Here is a 15,157-nt window from a genome sequence, read left to right as displayed (position 1 = left end):
TACATGAGTATTGTCACTCCATTACGAGTACAGATTTTAAATTCCAATACAGATGAATGACATGTGGTTCTGGTCCACAGGGGTGCCCCATAAGTCCCTGAAGTATTAGCTACATGCTACTATGCAGTCAATACCTTGGAAGACCTATCCATCTTTATACCAAAAGGCATAGCCAGCCAAGAAATGCAGCCACTGTCTGCTCGTCCTATACCCATCTAAGACCTTTTTATCTTTGCTCCTTGAGGATGACAGAAATGCTTGAAAAACATTGACATATATCAAAAGGCCCTTTCTCCTCCTTAAAAGGGGGGTTGCCAAGTCAAACCATACACCCACACATCATCCATTCTATTTGCATATAAAGTTCCTCTCAAACTCCCTACTCCATTAAACTCCGGAGACATGCGGCCCAAAAATTTCCTCTCTAGAGAAGCACGAACCATACTAGTATCCTTTCATTCAGGTACAAAGGCAGTACTGTATTAGCACTGAATAGGCCTGGCTATAGAAACAAACTGGCCCAGATACAATTATCACTGGGGGCATTAAACACTTCATCTGCCTTACACCAGCTATACCCAGCCAATACAATGTGTGACTTAAGGGCCAATCAGGTAGCTGTTTTCAGTTACCTGGGAGTCATGGTTCTCCTTCATGAGAGACATGGGGCAGTGGATTGATTGATTCTTGCATTTGTCCTCAGCCAGTGCTTGGGTCAGTGGCAATGCAACCATTACACCACAGCAAGGCCAAAGCTGGTTTAACTTTACTTCATTATATGGTAACCCCTCCCCATCTACTCAAGAATAGGATTGTGGTACTCCCCAAGGTAGGCGCAGCTCCTCTTGGGGATCGGTGCCACCTGCGTAGAGCCGGTGGCCAGGGGTAGTTGCTGCCGTTTGGCCCCCAACTCTTGGGGTTGGGGGGTGGTCCCACGACATAGACGCTGCAGCTCCAGGCAAACGCACTCATACGTCATTTTGCACAGACAAGCCATCTCACTTCTCACCCTGACGACCGACGCACCATTCGACGTAAGAAAGACTTTCCCACAGACTCAGACTATATACCCTTCATAGACAGTCAGACAAAACTCATAATACATAGTCTCAAGCACTCATCTGCCTGTGGCCCTGATAACATAAGCAACATCCACCTAAAACACATTGGACCACAAGGTATACATGCACTCACAAACATTGCAAACTACAGCTATTCACACAACACTATACCCGACATCTGGAAGCATGGTAAAATAATCACCATTCCAAAGCCGAACAAAGACCCAACAATCCCAACATCGCACTGCCCAATCACACTTCTCTGCACCCCCTCTAAAGTCATTGAACGCCTAATACTTAAACTTGTCACACCATATATTCCCCTTGCTGACTCACAACACGGTTTTAGGCCACTACACTCCACAAACACTCTTCTGACAAACCTCACACAAAGAATTTTAGATGGCATCAATTCAGATAGGCCCCACCAAAGAACACTTCTTATAACATTAGACATTAGTAAAGCTTTTGATGCTATCCCCCGCCACAACCTAACAAATAAAATATATAACACAGACATGCACAATAACACCAAAAGATGGCTGCCAATTATCTGGCAGGTAGGAATGCTTACGTGTCATATAATGGTCAATCATCGCACATCAGAAACATTAAGAACGGAGTACCACAGGGCTCAGTTCTATCCCCCACACTATTTAATCTATACATGCATGACTTACCCACACCAGACACCTCAGAAATACAAATCTCTTCCTACGCAGACGACATAACAATCACATGCACACATCGTAACACAGACAAAGCTGCAGAAATAATCCAGCCATACCTTGACACACTCAACACATGGTTCATCACAAACAGACTCAAAATAGCTCCAACCAAATCTACAGCAACACTTCTCACCAACTGGACAAAAGAACACAAATACATACCTCATCTCTACATCAACAACACTCTAATACCACACACAAACACACCGAAAATTCTTGGTGTAACATATGATACATCCATGTCTTTCAAACAACACATCACAAACATGAAAAACAAATGCACACCCAGACTTAACGCACTTAAGTCAATCACTGGAACAACATTTGGACAAAACAAAGAAACTAATATAACAATATACAAACAATGCATACGCTCAGTGTTGAATTATGCGAGTCCTGCATGGGCTCCTAATCTCAGTGAGACACACCACAACACCCTTCAAATCATAAAAAACAAAGCCCTAAAAACAATTACAGGCTGCACAAATACACCTACAGACCATTTACACCATGAAACAAAAATCCTCAAAGTCAAGGACCACCTCGACATGAGAAGCACACAAACACTTGCCGCAGCCACCACAAACACATCACACCTGCTACACTACATAGCAGAACACCCACACACACCTTTAATTATTAAAACAACACCCAAAGACCTTTATCACGCACAGATACTCTCTTCTCTTCCTCCACAACCACCAAATATCAGCCTCCGGAAACATATTCATAATCATATCACTCACCGCTCCATTAACACACTGAAAGACACACTGCTGCATGCCAGACCCCCTGATATCCACCCTTCTGAATCCTCTCTCCCACGAAAGGACAGAGTCCACTTGGCCAGACTGTGGTGCGGTCACCACCCAGCACTTCTAAGCTACCAGAAGAGGCTGGATGACCGCGTTGTGAACAGCTGCCCAGGATGTAACACTTCACCCCATACCATACAACACATAATGGAAGACTGCATTATACACAATCATGCACGCAAACAACACAACATACGCTCTATAAAGGATTTGTGGGAAAACCCAGTTTCGGCTATGGCATTCCTTGGGGAGACGGGACTGCCCGGACAGACAGTCTAGGGAACGACAACAACTCAAGAATAAAGCATACATTAAAAATCCCTTCAAGTCAAATAATTTTCTCAATCATTTACAACCACTCTCCACTTAGATCTATATATTCCCCACTCCCCTGTTCAACAGGGAATGTCCCTTCCACCCTTTCTATCCACCTCATTCTTGGTCTTCCCCCTTCCACACTTTTGCTTGTCTTTCTTCACACATTCTTTCCGTATGCCCATCTCATCCTGTTAATCTTTGATCAACCCAGTCTAACAGCTCTTCCAATCCCCCTATCACTGCCTGCCCTCCAAATTTCTCACTATCCAACATTGTAAATCCCATCATACTTTTTAAACATTTCATCTCAAACATGTTAAGATTCTTTCTACTTCCTGTAAATTCAATCTGCTCCATATTGTGTCATGGGCACAATATTTCCATACAATCTTCTTTGTGTGCTCACTTCAAGATACACATTTCTCGACAATTTTCATTACTTCCAGATATTTACTTGCTTTCCTCACTCTATTATTCATCTCCAACCCTACTTCTCCATTCCCTGCTACATGTAATCCCAATGATTAAAAGCTCTCCTCCTTCCTCCTTTATACTTGCTTCCAACTTACTACCACCCTCACATGTTGTACATCTCATCATCTTTTGCCCACATTTCCTTTCAGCTTCTTTCAAATACCCCTCTAAAATAACTTTGCTATGACCTGCTTCAGACTCCAGCATGGCTGCAAGCACAATGTCATCAGCAAATACCTGGCTCACCTCCCAGTTCTCTCCACTCTCACCAGCTCCAAACCCTTGCCCAGCACTCCCATAGCCACACCTTTACCTCAAACTGCTTGCTCTCTCCATTCCATATTCTGATACAAAATCTACTTGACCACCCACAACAAACTTCTCCCATTCCATGTCCATGTCCCAAAACTCCTGTCAACCTTGTCATACACTTTCAAATCTATGAAAATCCAATAACATATTTATCTTTTGCCAAGCCCTTGGTGTGTGTGTGTATATATATATATATATAAATATATATATATATAGCCAAAAAATTCTCACATGCCATTGGATATTTGATCAGTGCATCCTCTTCCTTTCACTCACACTGCTCTTCCCCAGTTACTCTCCTAATCCTTTTAATACCCATACTACATTGAACAGACCAAAATCCAGCTACAGTTAACCAACTCATCCACTGAAAGCTATAATGTTCACATTTGTCCTCTTTTCCTTTGTATGTTGATATACATGCTTCCAGTTCACAGGCAGACTTCCATCCCTGAAGTGCATATTAAACAATCTAAAAAGCCAATTCACTATAACTACACCTCCCTTCATCAGACACTCCACATAACACCCATCCAACCCAGGTGCCTTACCAACTTTCATCACTTTCAATGCTCTTTGTATTTTTTTTTCCAATACCCCTATCATATTCCTCTCCAATCACATTTTCCAAATATCTTTCATTGCTACAATCAAACACTCCCTCTCCTCCTCAAGTTCAACTAATCCCTGAAATGTTGCCATCTTTCTCTTACTGCCTTATCTTTCACTGGGATCTGTATGCCTGTATCCTTTACCTTACTTCTACCTCCCTCATATTGCATTTTTGCTTCTACCCTTTCTTCTGTACCTATTATATAGAGTACTTCCTTTTTGTTTTACTTTACAACTAGTCTTCATATGGTTACTTATTTTCTTCCACCACTATATCTTTATCTCACCATGTGCTACCTCTCCAGTTCCCTCTCATTCTCATCCCACATGTGTGCACACTCTAGCACTTCCTCTTTGAAACATGCATATTCCTCTATTCTTCTTCACTACCTTCCAAACTCCTTCTGGTATTCTGTCTTCTTTTCCTTTGCCTTTAATTTGCTGACCTTTAACACTTCTGTCTCTCTTTTCCTCCTCCACTCACTCTCAATTTGATTTTTCACAACTGATGACTGCCACACTTAAAATGAATGTGTGTTTCCTGTTGTCTAGGAACATAATATATGGTTTAGATGTAATGATGTACTGTTATTGAATATTTTTTCACTATATACAATAAATATGATTATCATAATGTAATAAAGGTCAAAGAAATACAAAATCATGCACACACAATGGTCTTCACATGCACTTAATGTGTTCATAACTTTCCTGTAAAGTCCAAGCTCATATGTATAGTAAAAATTCATTAAGATAAAAAATTTCTGTATTATGCATATATATATTTAACCCTTTCACTACAAGAGGGTTTCTCTAAGTTGAATAATATCAGCTGGTGGTAGTTAGAATAAATATATGATACAAGCAGCAGGATTACGATTACAGGTCTCCTCATGGCAGCCATAAATTCATTAACACTGATGAGTTTTCACAGTTTTTTACTTTTACACAATTTGTAAAAAAAATAAGCAATACCGTAACTACTGACATGTACATCCCAGCCATCATGTGCAAATATAGGTATATAATATGTAGTAATGCTTATTTATAACCAAATGCATAAAAGTAGCAAATGTTTTGGCAAAAGCTCATTCACATTAATGGCTTTGAGTATGCCTTGTAGACTTTATTCATTTTGAAGAAGGAGCAATGTTAGGAAAACTGGAGCAGAGTTTAGTGTTAAAATTATTTAGGTTGGCTATATACCATTAACACATGAATTTGTTGCACTGTCTACATGCTTTTTCATTAATAAATATTGAAAGAACTTGGAGGAAGTCTTCTCATTAAAGATCCCCTTGGGTTACCTAGTGATTTTGCTGTAAGAGAATATTTCAACATAATCCCACCTTCTGTAAAGAAGTGAAAAGAGTGAGAGGGAGGGAAAGTTGGATAGGGAGAGGGTACAGGGGTGGACAGCTGCTGAATGAAGTGAATGCAGTAAGGAGGAAATGGTATTTAAGGGATTTGTTAAATGTAGAGAATAGGGAAGGCTTGTTTGTGGTAGTGGGAGATGCCAGGAAAATGTGATGGGAGAAGAAAATGATTAGGCTATCCAGAGATGTACCAAGAGAATGGAAGTTAGCTAACGTTACCTCCATATTCAAAAAGGGTGACAAAGAGAAGCCAATGAACTACAAGCTGATAAGCTTAACCTCAATCATAGGAAAAATGATGGAAACTATCATCAAAGATGCTATCAAACACCATTTAGAAAGTAACTGCTTAATAAATGATAGCCAGGATGGACTTGGACGGAAATGTTCTAGCATGACTAACTTACTCAACTTCAACACTCACCTCAAATTATGACAAAAGAAACAAGATTTAATATATCTGGAATTTGCAAAGGCTTTTGATACCATCCCACATGAAAGACTACTTGCTACATTAGCTTCTTACAGAATATGTAGTAGTCTAATAGCTGGACTAGTAATTGGTTAAACAATTGTAAACACAGTTGTTCTAAATGGCAAAACTTCTAGATGGAAAAATATTATGAATGGAGTTCCTCAGGGTCCAATTCTTGGACCACTTCTATTCATACATACATATACTAAAGGCTCATTCCCCCTAACAAGGGAAGTAGTCAAAAAACATAAAATCTACTCCTACCCATTCCATCCCTCACATACTCCACTCCCATTCATGCCACTCCCTCCCTCTTACCTTGGCTCTTCCTGAATGACGGGTCATCCCTGCATCTTGCCCACTGCCCTGGGTCAGAAGCAGTGGTGTTGTAAGACCACATCCACAGCAAGGTTGCTAAGTCAGCACCCCGCCCCCTCTCCGTCCCTTCATACAGAAAAAGAGAAGATGGGGAGAAATCTCTTCGGGCTGCATCAAATTATTTTTTCACGCATACTCCCTCACCCCCCACTCCCTTTCATGCATCACATCATCATCCATACACAACCATTCTCCATTCACTCCTATCTTCTGTCTTCTCCCATCCTTCCTCAATAGACAGTCCCCTTTTTCCCAATGCCCCTTTTACCCCATCCATGCATCTCATCTTTGGTTGCCCCCTCATGCCAATGCTTTCTACTTCTGCCTTCCACAGTTCTTATACTAATCTTTCTTCACTCATTCTTTCCATGTGTCTAAACCATCCCAATACTCCTTCAACCCTATCTCCCAACTCCCTTTCCAACCCAGCTCTCCTCCTGACTTCCTTGTTTCTCACTCTATCCATCCTAGTAACCCCTATCATACTTCTCAGGCACCTCATCTCAAACATATTCAAATTCCTCCTCTCTTATATTCCATGTTCCTGCCCCATACAGTGATGTCAGCAATCTCCTCTTAGCATCCATTCCCAAATGTCTATTTCTCATTACACTTTTTAATCCCCCAAGGCATTTACTTGCTTCTCTCAGTCTACATTCTACCTCCACCACTCCTCCCTTTCCTGCCACATTTGCACCCAAGTATCTAAAACTATCCACTTCCTCCAGTCTCTTTCTCCCTTAATACTCACTTCTATTCATACATACATACAATGGCTTCTTCCCCCTTATAAGGGAGGTAGCCAAAAAACAAAGGCATAAAAAACACTCCCACCCATTCCATCTCCAACACACTCCACTCCCCTACACCCTCTTCCCTCCCTCTTATCTTGACACCTCCTGGATGATGGGTCATCCCTGCATTTCACCCACTGCCCTGGGTCAGAAGCAGTGTCGGAAGACGGAACACATTTACAGCAAGGCTGCTTCATTATATCGGTGGCCCCCCTCCCCTCCATCCCCTCATAGAGAAAAGAAGACAGGGAGAAATAAATTTCTCACACATACTCCCTCAGCCACCATCCCCCACCCACTCTCCCTCATACATCACAGCATCATCCATACACAACCATTCTCCATTCACCCCTATCTTCTGACCTCTCCTGTCCTTCCTCAACAGACATTCCCCTCTTTCCCAATGCCCCTTTCACCCCATCCATCCATCTCATCCTAGGTCAACCCCTCATGTTCACTCCTTCCACCTGTCTTCCACACCTTTTACTAGTCTTTCTTCACTCATTCTTTCCATGTGTCTAAACCATTCCAACTCTTTCATTAACCCTATCTCAAAAACTCCATTTCCATTCTTCTCCTCATTTATCACTCTATCCAGCCTAGTAACCCCTATCACAATTCTCAGGCACCTCATTTCAAACACATTCAAACTCCTCTCTTTATGTTCCATGTTTCTGCCCTGTACAGTGCTGTTGGCACAATAACTCCTTCATACAATCTCCTCTTACTCGTAGCATCCATTCCCAAATGTCTATTATTCATTACATTTTTTAATCCACCAAGGCATTTGCTTACTTCTCTCAATCTACATTCTACCTCCACCTCCACTCCATTTCCCGCCACATTTGTGCCAAAGTATCTAAAACTATCCACTTCCTGCAGTCTCTCTCCCTTAATACTCACTTCCAGTCTGATGTCACTTTCTCCCCTAGTACATCTCATTACCTTTTACCCACATTTACCTTCAACTTCTTTCACACACCTTCCCAATCTCTTTCACTAACTTCCTCAATCCCTCCTCTGATCCTCCTATAAGCACAGTGTCGTCCACAAACAACAGCTGGTTTATCTCTCATTTTTCTCCATTTTCTTTAACCATCTCCAATCCCTAACCCATTACCCTTGCTACCTCTCACACCACCCCACCTATGTATAAATTGAACAGCCAGGGTGACATAACACATCCCTGATGAAGTCCAACCTTTACCTCAAACCACTCATTTTCTCCATTTAGAATCCTAACACATGCTCTACTACTCTCGTAAAAACTCTTGACTGCTCTTAACAGCTTTCCTCCTATCCCATATATCTGTAATACCTCCCACAGTGCCTTCCTGTCTACCCTGTCATAAGCATTTTCCAGATCCAAAAAACATCATTACCTTTTCACATCTCTCTTATATATATAAAAAAAATAAAATAAAAAATAAAATAAAAAAAAACTACCTGTCCTAAACCCACTCTTTTCTTCACCAATTACTCCTTCCGTTTCTCTCCTAATTCTCTCAATCAAGACCTCCATAAGCCTTCCCAACTACACTTAAGCTGATCCCTTTGAAACTACTACAATCACACTTGTCCCTTGTAAAGAGGAACTATACAGGCACTCCTTCAGCATTCTACCCTCTCTTAAACATTAAATAACCTCACCAGCCAGTCCACCATCACTGTACCTCCTTTTTTCAGACATTCTGCATGACATCCATCCAACCCAGGTGCTTTATGTGCTCTCATCATCTTAACAACTGCCTTCACTTCATCTTTACTTATTTCTCCTCCATTTTCCTCACTCATCATGGTCATTTTCGTAGTGCTTCCCACTCCAACTACCTTTCCCTCCCTATTCTCCTTCCCATTTAGCAACTCTCTAAAATACTCTGCCCATCTTCCTCTTACTGCCTTCTCTTCTATTATTATCTCTCCATCTGCACCTTTTAACTTTTCTTCTCTACTTCTATTCATAGTATATATAAATGATATAGACCATAGACTGAACTCTATTGTCTCTAAATTTACTGATGATCCAAAACTGTGTGGGATGAGAAATAAATACTTAAACCAATTAGATATTCAAGAAGATCTAGATAAACTACAGCAATGGTCTAAAAAGTGGCTAATGAAATTTAACACAAGTAAATGTAAAGTTATGCACATAGGTAAAAATAATAGTAAGTACGATTAAAGTTATTTGGAAATGAATTAACAAAAGTGGATAGTGAAAAAGATCTCAGCATAATTATCAGTAATAATCTGAAATCATTTAAGCAATGAATTTTTGCCTCAGAAAGCTAATAATGAGACTGATTGTGCAATATTTTGATTTTAAAAGCCCATCTGTCATTAACAAGCTATATAAATCATTAGTTCATCCACATTTGGAACATGCTACTTCTGTAGATGTGTAGTTCTATCTACATTAATAAGTTACTGGTGCTTGGGAGAGACAAAATCTGAGCAATGTCTTTTCTTGACTGATTCCAGTATTCTCTCTGGTTTCTGGTTTCTACATACAATGCAACCTCTGAAGTAACCTCTGGGGGTTGCCAGATATTATATATATATATATATATATATATATACACACACACACACACTCAAATTTACAGTGGTGCCACATCCTGATCGGTACATATAAAGGTTACAGTTGAGTGACGATGATAGACACCGGATGGTCGCCATTTCCCTTTTGTAGTTGAGTAGCATGTCAGGGTGTTCAAGCACTGGTGGCTTCTATTGGTCAAGCAGGTGTTGCCTGGTCTTCTGGTCACTAGGGACAATTAAATGTCCCTTGCTTGAGATCTGGAGGATAATAGGTCCCTGGAGAATTGGTTGGAAAGATGTTGGAGTCCTTCTCATTTCATTTACCTAGCTGTATTATACGGGAAGGGAGCTATGATCGTGGTGACCCATCTTTGTATCTTTCAGCATCAAGTTTTTCTTAAAATCTTGAATAGTATTTGCACACACTGTTTCATTATCTAAGTTATTCCATATATCCAGCACTCTGTGTGGGAAGCTATTCTTTGTCCGACCTCTTCTGTAGTTGTCCTTTTTGAGTTTCTTTTCATGACCTCTTGTTTTTCCAGTGTCATTTTTTAGTAAATCTTTTCTGTCAAGGATTTCCATTCCTTCCATGATTCTAAATATAATCTGCAATCACCTCTTTCTCTTCTTTGCTCTAGTGTTGGTAGTTCTAATTTCGATAATCTTTGTTCGTATGTTAATTTGGAAAGAGCTGGTGCCAACTTTCTTGTGTATGCGTGTGTGCATGCTGGACATCGAAGGGGTTAATAACAGATGCTTGGCAAGCTACTACTTACTGCCCTCAATGAGACTGGTACTCATGAAAGATAAGAAATGATACAAAGCCTTTTGCAGAACCTTGGCATGAAGATACATACACATGTTGGAATAATGGTGGTACTGGGAAATATGACTAAAATGAAAGACTTAATTGTATGAGCATGTGGAAGTAGATATTTCCATTCACCTAGTCAAAAATGTACATTTATGAAGTTGTTGCTCAATTTTGAAGATTACGGGGAAGGGGAACTAGAGGTTTTGGTGGCGAGGATTGGTGATGGTCCTCCATTGTAGGGGTAGTGTGAGTTTGTGAGGGGATAGTCTCTATGTTGAGGCCACAGGGGACTTTTGATATGATCTCTGTGAAAGACGGTCTCTGTAAGATCAGGCAAATTGAGTGCTTTGAGTTTGTTCTTTGACTCATGTCCAATGATACAATAGGGTCCAGAGAATTTAGGGGAGAGCTATGAGGTGGAGGTGTGGTTAAGGGCATAAACAATGTCTCAAATTTCAAAGGTACATGTTCTGGCTGATTAATTTTGTAATGCAAACAGACCATTTTGTCTTTAGATGAAGAGTAATATAGATTCATTTGGAAAGATGATTGAAATTTGCTATTTTGACCTTGACATAATCATTGAAATTGTAAATGGGAGGTAATTCTGAAAGAATAAGATCATATGGAGCCTTTTGTCCAAGCCAATGAGGACAAAATGAGGAAATTCCAATACTGACCTGTTAATGAAACTATCTATACAGGCTTGAATCATGGGGGCATGTTCATCCCAAGAAGAGTGAAGATCAGAAGCAAGATGTCTAACAACATTGAGAACCTTTCTATTCTGGCATTCAACTAAGCCATTTGAATTAGGGTGATAGGCAGTAGTGTTGTATTTCTTGATTTGAAAGTAATTACAAATGTGCAAAAGAATCTCATTGTTGAATTCATTCCTGTTGTCAGAAACCAGAGTTTTGGGTGTAGTAAGGGGGCATATGAATTTGTCAATAAGGGTCTTTGCTACATGTTGGGTTGTTTTGTCTGGTAGGGGGGAAGAACACAGAATCATGAAAAGTGGTCAACACATAGAGATGCTGGTTTCCGGTATGTGTAAGTGGTAACTTAAGAAGATCAACAGCGACTGTGTCGAATGGTTTAGGAGGGGTAGGGCAAGTTAGGATTGGAACATGACCGCTGATATGATCTTTGAGAATCGCGAAAGGGTGACAAGTGTCAATGTAGGCATGTACATCCTTCCTCATGGTTAACCCCTTCAATACGGGCAAAAATCTTGTGGGCAGCATTAGCTGCCAGATGTGCGATGTTGCGTCATAATACTCGCATTATAAGAAATAAAGTTACCGCTGTATTGCTCGTTCTCTTTCACCTGTGAATTTTGATAACCATAAAAAATATGATGAAGCCAGTTTACAGAATATGGGGGTCACGCAGGTACAACTACAATATATATAACGAAGACGCCGACATCGGAATCCTCGCGTACCCACTTGCTCCTCATGACGCCTACGTAGGCGTCATCGTATCGAAGGGGTTAACCAGAAGTAATGCATTTCTCCTTGCCAGGCCAAGGTGTGCAGCAATGGGGGAATTATGTATAAGCTTCAAAATTTCTAGAATGAGATCTGATTGGTTCATGTTTGTTTGTTAGTGTTGTTTTGTGATACAGAATGTCATCAACATATAATGTTGTGTCTGCAGATTTGAGGAAGTATATGACACATTTCCAAAGGGGATCTGATTTCTGCACTGTGGCAACACATGCTTGTGTAAGAGTTACTGAAATAGAACTGTGAGTGATGATTGCAATATGGGGACTGAGAGCATCTGCAACTAGATTCACTTTTCTTCGAATAAATTGAATGGTTGGCATGAACTCTTGTATGATAAGGAACCATCAGGCAAGTTTTCCTGAAAGAATCTTTCCTTTGTAGAGGTGAAGATTGCTTGATCTATATATCTCATAACTGAATAACATCACCAGCTGATGTGTTATTCTTATCTATTTTGGATGTTAAGATGGATATCTTAGTCTTGTCATCTGTGGCATTTCTTCGTGTTACCTTTGATTCAACCTCAGAGAGGAGAGTGTGTACAGGAATGTTCTTGCCATTAAAGAGAGGTATGATGTCTCATCCTGGACTATGGTGATAAGGTTTTGTGCTGTTATGGTGTTTTGAGTAGCAGGTGAATTTTCTGAAAAGTTGTTAGTAGGAGGGGACATGTTTGGTGTATCTGAATTGAGTGCAGATCGGCTTCATGTACAGGGTCATTATGTTGAGTCAGAGAGGGGTCTGGATATGTTCATTGACTAATCAAACAGAGAAATAGGTATTGACTGTGTTGCACCTAGGTGATAATGAGAATGGAAAAATATCTACTCACCCAAGATGATGTAGTGTTAGATGAAGGTGCTTTACTGGGTGAAGCAGTGGGAAAATGCACTGCTGGAAACAGGGGGAGTAATTAATATAGTGTATTTAGTTGGCGAGTTGACATATATATATATATATATATATATATGGGTGATATATGCAAAAGAAATAAAGGAAAGGGAGATGGAGATTTTGCAAAGGTAGATGCATGGAGTGGAGGGGGAGGGCATTGGCTGTTGATGCTGCGACAATCATTGGTGTATAGATGATCATTGGAGTGTTGTAGTATTGACTCATAGAAGATGATTGTTGGCTGTTAATACAGTGCCATGCAGAACACGATGCGATGTTGGAGAGGGGAGGTCATCCAACTCATCTCGGTGTTGGTGTGGAGGTGGTGGGAATTATGGATGCTGGAAAATGCCATGAAGAGGGTTTTTCTTGTAGCTGATGCTGGAGAATGCCATGAAAAGGGTTTTCCTCATAGTAGATGCTGGAGAATACCGTGAAGAGGGTTTTCCTCATAGTAGATGCTGGAGGATGCAGCGAAGCAATGCAGTGGTGCTTCATAGTAGGATGTTGGATGAAGATGGATTTGCTTGTGATGTCTGTATGAAGTGAATCATTGCAGCAGTGCTTCCTAGTAAGATGCTGGATGATGCAGCTAAGATTGTAGCATTGGAAGATAGCTATGTTCAAATGGAGCTGCTTTTGTAGAATTGTTACTTCAGAAATCCCACTTCTGCCACCAGAATGTAGATGTGTAGTTCTATCTACATTATTAAGTTACTGATGCTTGGGAGAGTTAAAGTCTGAGCAGTGTCTTTTCTTTACCAATTCTAGTATTCTTTCTGGTTTCTAGATACAATGCAACCTCTGAAGTTACCTCAGGGGGTTGCCAGAATTTATATACATATATACAAATTAGAAAGAATACAAAGAGCGAGAACAAAGTTGGTCCCAACACTTGCAAACCTGATATATGAACAAAGACTGGTCAAACTGGAATTGCCAACCCTAGAACAAAGAAGAGAACGAAGGGACCTACTAACCATCTACAGAATTATAAAAGGAAAAGAATGTCTTGATAGAGAGGACTTATTAAAGCAGGCCAGATGAAGGACAAGAAGACATGCAATGGAACTCAAAAAGGATAACTACAGAAGAAACCTGCAAAAGAACAGCTTACCACACAGTGATAGATATATGGAACAAATTGGATGAAGAAATAGTGTGTGCAAACACAATACAAGAATTAAAGAACAAACTTGATCTTGCGAGATACAAAAACAGGTCACCACAAGCATAGCTCTCCTTCCTGTATAATACAACTAGGTAAATACAGTGGTGCCACATCCTGATCAGTAAATAAAAAGAAGGTTTCAGTTGAATGACAATGTTGGGCACCAGGCAGTTGCCGTTTCCCTTTTGTAGTTGAGTAGTGCATCAGGGCATTTCTCCAAAATGCTGGCGAGGCCTTTTGTTCAAGCGTTGGCGGCTTCTATTGTTCGAGTAGATATTGCCTGGAAGCCTGGTCTTCTGGTCACTAGGTACAAATGAATGTCCCTTGCTTGAGATTTGAAGGACAATAGATGGTCCCTGACTCCCTAGAGAGTTGGTTGGAAAGATGTTGGAGTCCTTGTTTCTCGTTCCATATGCGTGTATGTGTGCGTGTGTGCGCGCTGGACATTGAAGGGGTTGATAATATTTCTGTATAGTCAGGACTTTAAGATTCTAAAGGGAATTGACATCAAAAGTGAATGGATGCAAAGAGGAGATTGTATGAAGGTGTGATTGTGCCAACAGTATTGTATGAGGCAGAGAGAAAAAGTTGAAATGTATTTACCTAGTTTACTTAGTTGTATCTTATGGGAAGGGGAGCTACACTCATGGTGTCCCATCTCTATATTTCACCACATCTAATTTGCTCTTAAATTCCTGTATTGTTTGAGAAGCGTGGTAGGGGTTACAAGGTTGGATAGAGTGAGAAACAAGGTAAAGAGGAGAGCAGGAGTGGAAAAAGAGATGGTAAATAGGGCTGATGAAAGAGGTGTGGAAGGCAGAGGTGGGAGGAGTGAACTTGAGGGGATGACCATGGATGAGATGGATGGATAGGG

At 40.5% G+C, this 15,157-nt stretch overlaps 1 protein-coding gene across 1 annotated transcript in view; it reads right to left on the bottom strand.

Annotated features, from left to right (window-relative positions):
- LOC143038522 (uncharacterized) overlaps positions 1-13,130 on the bottom strand; it is a 38,521-nt gene extending 25,391 nt beyond the window's left edge. Inside the window, exon 1 of the mRNA XM_076207820.1 lies at positions 6,493-13,130. The gene's annotated coding sequence lies outside the window, so the exon portion shown is untranslated. The remainder of the gene's footprint in view (positions 1-6,492) is intronic.
- Positions 13,131-15,157: the final 2,027 nt, after the last annotated feature.

The sequence above is a fragment of the Oratosquilla oratoria genome, chromosome 24, assembly GCF_046742065.1.
Source record: "Oratosquilla oratoria isolate Oo_2021 chromosome 24, ASM4674206v1, whole genome shotgun sequence".
Lineage (NCBI taxonomy): Eukaryota > Metazoa > Arthropoda > Malacostraca > Stomatopoda > Squillidae > Oratosquilla > Oratosquilla oratoria.
This window is presented reverse-complemented; position numbering and strand designations above follow the sequence as displayed.